Below are 8328 nucleotides of genomic sequence, written 5' to 3'. Positions count from 1 at the left end.
AAGTTGCTATCGGAAATTATGCGGTTGACTTGGTGACTGAGATCACGGGAGAGAGCACCAATCCTACCCTGAGATATGAGCTCCTCCAGTCTAGCTATTGGATCTGTTAGATCAGGGTGAGATGTAACCTGCCCTTCTGCCTCTGGATATACCTTCTTCATGATGGTATCGGCTATGGCAAACATGCTTGTTCTGGCATCACACACCATTGTTTTTGGCTTAGTAGATTCGCTCATGTCAATGACTGAGCATCTTACAATGGGCTGAGCAGTACTCTCGGGTAACTCAGAAGGAATGGGAGTGCAAATTCCCACTCTGTCTTCTGTGATTTGGCAGTTGAGAATGACAACGAGGAGGAAGACCGCAGTGACTCTTGATAGACCAATTCCTCGCCACATTCGCTGCTTATCTTCTCAATGTTCTCCAGCATAGTTCCAACCACTTTATCTATTTGTGAAAGCTGTCCTGCAGCCACCATTTGGTCAGATTTTGACAGTTGCTCCTGGACACTGCTGATGATACTGTCCTCTGGCATTCCCAGGTGGACTTTCAGTGAGGTCTGGGAACTTTAAAATGAACAAGCAAAGCATGTTAATTGCTGTCTGAAGTTGGAAAATCGATATCTTAGTGCTAACAAATCTAACAAGCATTATAATTGAGTATTCTAAATGTAATTTATATGTGTGCATTAGATATTGCAAAACACACAGAATAACTGCACACACACACACACACACACACACACACACACACACACACACACACACATTATGGGGAACATACAGTACCTCTTGGAAGAGGGTGTGCTAGACCTTGGTCGGAGAGCCCTGCCGCCACAGTTACTTCGCCAAATATTTAACTTCCTGGATGAGCTCTAGTCTTTTCTGCTCAAAGGCAGTGAAGGATCTTGCACTGCCACCCCTCTTGAGTGAGTCAGCGTTGTCATAAAAGCCCGTCACCCCTAGAATGCGGGCCAGGGCCGGCAGCAGGATCTGCAGGGTGGTCTGTGCAATGAAGTTGACAATGGTCTTGCACAATTTTGCAAGCTGTTCCTTTGTCATCTGCATTGCACAAACAAAACAGAACACAGCAGGTTTGGCAATGAGACTCTGATGTAAAGTATTCTAGATTGAACAGAATGCATTTCACCAACATCATTTTCCTTATCTGTGGCTGAATTCAAAGTTGGATGAAGTATGACAGATTAATGAACGTAATAGCAGAATAGAACTACTTGATTCAACACAACATTCCCAAATCAAAGGTCAAAGGCTGATGGAGAAACTTACAGGTTTTTTAAATCCTTTATAGATCACTTGCCATTGCCTAGAAAATAAAAAATAAATGTGTTTTACTTACTTTTTATTTCCTTCTGCACAAAATATGTGAGGCTAGAGCAAAACATGGTTCTAACATACTCATCAGTAAGATTGCGCATGAATGAGATGAGGATTGGGTAGCAGTCCTCCATCTCTACTTTGTTGCCTGGACCGAATGCAGCCTTAAGAGCATTCTTCTCCAAGAGCTCAATAACAGATCCTCTGTCCGGGTGTTTATTCCTCAATCCTAAATATGTTATTACCATATAGGACAATTCAGGATAGGTCAGACGCTTTTCTCTTAATACAATACTTCGATAAAATTGCTACAATAGGACTATTGAATAAAACTATCCATGCAAAATGTCTTACTGACTACAGATTCTAACATGACCTTTATCTATGATATGCAGGTTTAGAGAACCAACATACTACAGAGGGAAAATCTATGACCTGCATCCGTATCAGTGCCCTGCTCCCCTGACTTCTTGGCACTACTTTTCCTCTTCGCCTTGGATAGAATATAATAGAATAGATTCCAGATCACAAATAATAGACATGTTACATCAGGTCAATGCAGCTATTGTGACAATTGAGTGTTACTAGTCTAGTAGTTGCCCTGTCACTCCTGACATTTTACCTTTCCTGTCTTCTTGGGCTCCTTCTTGAGCTGGGCCACTGGTTCTTCCTCAACAACCTCCCTCCCCTCCCTCTGGGGATCATCATCATCTCTCTGTACTACCTGAAGGACATAGGAATTTCATGTCAATGTCAGATTAGATTCTTGCAAAGGACATCATAGAGCTACAGCCATATCAGAGCTAAACTGGTGATTGACTTAATAGAGAGAATTAGACATTTGTTTTGCAATAGCCTATGTTATCTTAAATGACGTTTTCCTTAGTTACATTCCCAAATATTTAGTGTCATTTAACCTACCTTTTCTTCATCCATAATAGCATACAGTATTTTTTATATCTCGAAAAACGTGTCCTTATCTGTGTTGTTTTCACTCATGTTGAGTTTACTGAGGACAATATTGCAGCCACTGACGAATTAAGAACTTCATACCACGTCATGGAATGTTAAACCTTTATGCACATTCCCATTCTCTCATTAATATTGGGGGGGAAATATATTGATCAGATTACACACTTTCCCCATCAACCGTTTTCGATACAGCTAGGCCCACATTGAAATCTGTTCACTAAGCACTGCGACTCAGCAGGTCAAAACAGAAATAAACCTAGTCTAATTTCGTGTCGACCTCTTTTGGATGTATTTCGGTACCCCATTTAGTGAGCCAGTTGATTGATCTATTCCTTATAGTGCATTCCTTAAAAGTAGGCCTACATTAGGGAATAAGGTGCTATTTGGTAGCATATTCCTCTCTAGCCCATGCCTCCACCAATCCAATGATTTTAGATTTGTAGGAAGAAGCGAACGAGAGTGTACACTTCAGGAGAAAGAGATATTATTGGACTGTATCCCTAGGCTATGGCCAGGCTAAACCAAGTAGCCTTGAGTACGATCCCAAAAGCTTGGATTGCCAAAGGCCTATCAGAGCTAAATTGGTGATAACAACTTTAAACTTACTGTAAAACATGTTCTACCTTCCCCTATATTTCACTTACCTTTTCTTCCACCATAGCTAATTGTATATCCCGAAAAGCATGTCATTGACTGTTTTGGCTTTGCTACTCTCATGTCGAGTTATGATAAAAGAGCATTTTTGCAGACGCAGACTTTTAGTTAGTCGGGGACGTCATGGACTGAAGGCAGTAGAGGTTAATTGGTTTTAAGAAATGTTTATATGTCGCCCTCTTGTGGAATTATTTAGGTACAACAACGTGTTGTGTAGGATCCAAATGATTGTTTTCTCCTCATCCCTGTGTTACGTCCTATTATCAGTCATAAACAGAGAGCAATACACTTTAATAGTAAAGAGGTAACACTGCTTCACCCAATGTGATACGGTATCGCTATTATTTTTTATTTTATTTTAGAACACATTCAAGAACCTCCAGAAGCTAACTAGCTAATTAGCTAAAAGCTATTTAGTCATAGTTAGCCAATGCTAGCGGCTTTTACCTTCTGCACAGATACCAGCCCTGTTCTTAGCCTGGATAATACTCGCCAGTCTACTAGTATCGGACTGTCTCTCCACAACAACGCCGGATTCCTGCCGTAATCCCTGGACCACTACTTCTGATCTTCACAGCTAGATCACAGCTTGCAGCTAACTAGCTCACAGCTAGCTTGCACTTATCGTGGCATCCAGTACCGAAGCTATCCCTGAGGCCCACCTCCCGGCCTACTCAGCTGTTCTCCCGAACCCCACTCATACACGGCTAGAGCCCAATACTCCACCTGATCCTTGCTGTAAACTATGGACCTTGGCACCGGTTCATCGCTGCTACCGATTGGCTATAGTGGATCTATAGTGGATAACGCCACTGCCACGAAGGTAGCACCAGTTAGCCGTGAGCCAGGCGCATCTCCCTGCTAGCATTCTAAATTCTACCTGCCCCCCACCGCACCACCACGACTGGTCTGCCGACGAATACTCCATCCGCTGTGCCTTCAACCGGCCTCCGTCGGAGGGCTACTAACTTTAAACGCAGTGTAGCCCGCGTGCTAGTACCATCTACTGCTGCCTTCTGGACACTGTTATCACTTGGCTACATAGCTGATGCCTGCTGGACTGTCGATTAATCACGGTACTCCATTCTGTTATTTATTTTTTATCTGTCGGCCCCAGCCAGCCGCGATCTCAGGCTCTGTGTGTCATCGCCATTTTACCTGCTGTTGTTGTGTTAGCTGATTAGCTGTTGTTGTCTCACCTGTTGTTTTAGCTAGCTCTCCCAATCAACACCTGCGATTACTTTATGCCTCGCTGTATGTCTCTCTCAAATGTCAATATGCCTTGTATACTGTTGTTCAGGTTAGTTATCATTGTTTTGGTTTACAATGGAGCCCCTAGTTCCACTATTCATACCTCTGATATCTACTTTGTACCACCTCCCACACATGCGGTGACCTCTGAGGTTTCTGTGTTTTACACTATAGCCATTACCATATGTGTATTCCCAGCAGCTCTGGCCATCTGAGGGAGCTCTTAATCATCCCGGACATCAGCAGTGCCACTGCATTCCCACTGCAGTACTTGATGGACTCCAGCAAAGATGATGGCATCTGTTTTGTCACCATACTGGTGATAAGGTTGCTATCGGAGATCAGACCCTCAGCCCTAGATGGACCCTCCCAACAGGCAGCAGATCTGACAGAAACATCTCAGCAACTCATCAGACAAGTCCTGTCTGAGTTCTGTGCTGCATCTAGATTATCCAGGACACAGGCATATTCCCAGAACCTGAACATCCAAAGGGTGTTCAGAGGTGTACATAAAAACCTCATGGAGGAGTTTGGCTCTTATAACACCCTGCAAGCAGCTATGTCCTCCCAGGACCCTGCATTTGACAGAGTCCTGGTAAAGTCCTTGACCCAGCAGCTGGTACAGGGATGCAAGGAGGCGTCAAGACCAGCTTCTGCTGCAACAAACCCATCAGACCAGGCTGAGACGGAGAGGGGGGCTGAGCAGAAAGCAAGAAGGAGCTTCCTTTGCTTTTCAATGACCAAACTCAGGATCAACTTCAAGGTATAGCAGGGAGTTAGCATTTGTTTTTTGTTCCAGTTAGGTGCTGATGTTATTGATGTGGCTATGATAAGACAAATACATGAAATAAATATTTTTTATTCACCACTAAATTGTTGCCTTGGATTCAGGAGTGTTCCATTTATTTATTCTCTGTACCATTTTCTTTACCTTTCTTCTGTTAGCGTTCCAAGAGAGGAAACAAAAAGGACTGCCATTCAGTCCAAGACCAGACTGAGATTCCCTCTACTGATGGACATTGCATAGGTAAGGATTTTTAGAGCTCTGCTATAGCTTGTAGTTTTGTTTAGGTGTGTGTTAGAAACATAGGAATGCCTACCAAACTCATAGCACTGTTATTTTTCAACGTTACTATACTACATCTCTCTCTCTCTCTCTCTCTTACCCCATCCATTTCTCTTGTGTTTCTAGCTCCAGTTGGAGAGGTTTCTCCCTCCATATCTCAGCCTGTCAAAAAACGATCCTTGATTGTCAGGGTCTTTTCAGCAATGATGAAGCCATTCAGGCGCTTCACCAAGAAGAACCTGTAACCTGTTACGCTGCATGAAGAACTACTTTTGTAACAGCAAGACTTTTGACAAGAGGAATTTCTGCATGTCTAACCTTTCAAAGTCTATTTGATCAAATATGATTTTACAAGAATTTCAAGTGTTTTGGAAGATTGATAATACTTAAGCAGATTTTCTCAGAGAAATGCACTAGTTCCCCCTTGGTTACACATTTATTGTTCAGCTTTTGAGTTGGCAGGACATAGGGCGTCAGGTAGCCTTGTGGTTAGAGCATTGGGCCAGTAACCGAAAGGTTGCTAGCGTCAGATCCCTGAGCTGGCCATGTAAAAATATGTCGTTCTGCTCCTGAACAAGGTAGTTAACCCACTGTTCCTAAGCTGTCATTGTAAATAAGAATTTGTTCTAAACTGACTTGTCTAGTAAAATAAGTAAAATAACCACAGCTTGACTCTAATACAATAGTTGCTGCATAGACTGTCAGATAACCAGATGTTCTCTATTAATTTAGTTAGATTGGTAAGAGCTTATTAGCAGCAAGGGAAAACACATAGAGGAGAATTAGCTATCTGCAGCTAGATCAACCCTCTGAGATCCTTTCTATATTTTTTGAATATTTTTTTTTATTTCACCTTTATTTAACCAGGTAGGCAAGTCGAGAACAAGTTCTCATTTACAATTGCGACCTGGCCAAGATAAAGCAAAGCAGTTCGACACACAACGACACAGAGTTACACATGGAGTAAAACAAACATACAGTCAATAATACAGTATAAACAAGTCTATATACGATGTGAGCAAATGAGGTGAGAGAAGGGATGTAAAGGCAAAAAAAGGCCATGGTGGCAAAGTAAATACAATATAGCAAGTAAAACACTGGAATGGTAGATTTGCAGTGGAAGAATGTGCAAAGTAGAAGTAAAAAATAATGGGGTGCAAAGGAGCTAAATAAATAAATAAAATAAATACAGTAGGGAAAGAGGTAGTTGATTGGGCTAAATTATAGGTGGGCTATGTACAGGTGCAGTAATCTGTGAGCTGCTCTGACAGTTGGTGCTTAAAGCTAGTGAGGGAGATAAGTGTTTCCAGTTTCAGAGATTTTTGTAGTTCGTCCCAGTCATTGGCAGCAGAGAACTGGAAGGAGAGGCGGCCAAAGAAATAATTGGTTTTGGGGGTGACCAGAGAGATATACCTGCTGGAGCGCGTGCTACAGGTGGGTGATGCTATGGTGACCAGCGAGCTGAGATAAGGGGGGACTTTACCTAGCAGGGTCTTGTAGATGACATGGAGCCAGTGGGTTTGGCGACGAGTATGAAGCGAGGGCCAGCCAATGAGAGCGTACAGGTCGCAATGGTGGGTAGTATATGGGGCTTTGGTGACAAAACGGATTGCACTGTGATAGACTGCATCCAATTTGTTGAGTAGGGTATTGGAGGCTATTTTGTAAATGACATTGCCGAAGTCGAGGATTGGTAGGATGGTCAGTTTTACAAGGGTATGTTTGGCAGCATGAGTGAAGGATGCTTTGTTGCGAAATAGGAAGCCAATTCTATATTTAACTTTGTATTGGAGATGTTTTATGTAGGTCTGGAAGGAGAGTTTACAGTCTAACCAGACACCTAGGTATTTGTAGTTGTCCACGTATTCTAAGTCAGAGCCGTCCAGAGTAGTGATGTTGGACAGGCGGGCAGGTGCAGGCAGCGATCGGTTAAAGAGCATGCATTTAGTTGTACTTGTATTTAAGAGCAATTGGAGGCCACGGAAGGAGAGTTGTATGGCATTGAAGCTTGCCTGGAGGGTTGTTAACACAGTGTCCAAAGAAGGGCCAGAAGTATACAGAATGGTGTCGTCTGCGTAGAGGTGGATCAGAGACTCACCAGCAGCAAGAGCGACATCATTGATGTATACAGAGAAGAGAGTCGGTCCAAGAATTGAACCCTGTGGCACCCCCATAGAGACTGCCAGAGGTTCGGACAGCAGACCCTCAGATTTGACACACTGAACTCTATCAGAGAAGTAGTTGGTGAACCAGGCAAGGCAATCATTTGAGAAACCAAGGCTGTCGAGTCTGCCGATGAGGATGTGGTGATTGACAAAGTCGAAAGCCTTGGCCAGATCAATGAATACGGCTGCACAGTAATGTTTCTTATCCATGGCAGTTAAGATATCGTTTAGGACCTTGAGCGTGGCTGAGGTGCACCCATGACCAGCTCTGAAACCAGATTGCATAGCAGAGAAGGTATGGTGAGATTCGAAATGGTCGGTAATCTGTTTGTTGACTTGGCTTTCGAAGACCTTAGAAAGGCAGGGTATGATAGATATAGGTCTGTAGTAGTATGGGTCAAGATTGTCCCCCTCTTTGAAGCTGCTTTCCAATCTTTGGGAATCTCAGACGACACGAAAGAAAGGCTAGTAATAGGGGTGGCAACAATTTCGGCAGATAATTTTAGAAAGAAAGGGTCCAGATTGTCTAGCCCGGCTGATTTGTACGGGCCCAGATTTTGCAGCTCTTTCAGAACATCAGCTGACTGGCTGACTGGATTTGGGAGAAGGAGAAATGGGGAAGGCTTGGGCGAGTTGCTGTGGGGGGTGCAGTGCTGTTGACCGCTACCTCTTATTGCTATGGCGATTGAGTCAATGCACAGGGCTCGCTTCTTCAATAAACTGGATCTCAGGAGTGCGTACAATCTGGTGTGTATTCGGAAGGGAGATGAGCGTAAGACGGCATTTAGTACCACCTCAGGGCATTATGAGTACCTCGTCATGCCGTATGGGTTGCAGCCGTGCGTAATTAGCCGACTCCCACCAAGGTAAAGGAGGTGCAGTG

The sequence above is a fragment of the Oncorhynchus mykiss genome, unplaced genomic scaffold (assembly GCF_013265735.2).
Source record: "Oncorhynchus mykiss isolate Arlee unplaced genomic scaffold, USDA_OmykA_1.1 un_scaffold_195, whole genome shotgun sequence".
Lineage (NCBI taxonomy): Eukaryota > Metazoa > Chordata > Actinopteri > Salmoniformes > Salmonidae > Oncorhynchus > Oncorhynchus mykiss.
Note: the sequence above shows the minus strand (reverse complement) of the source record.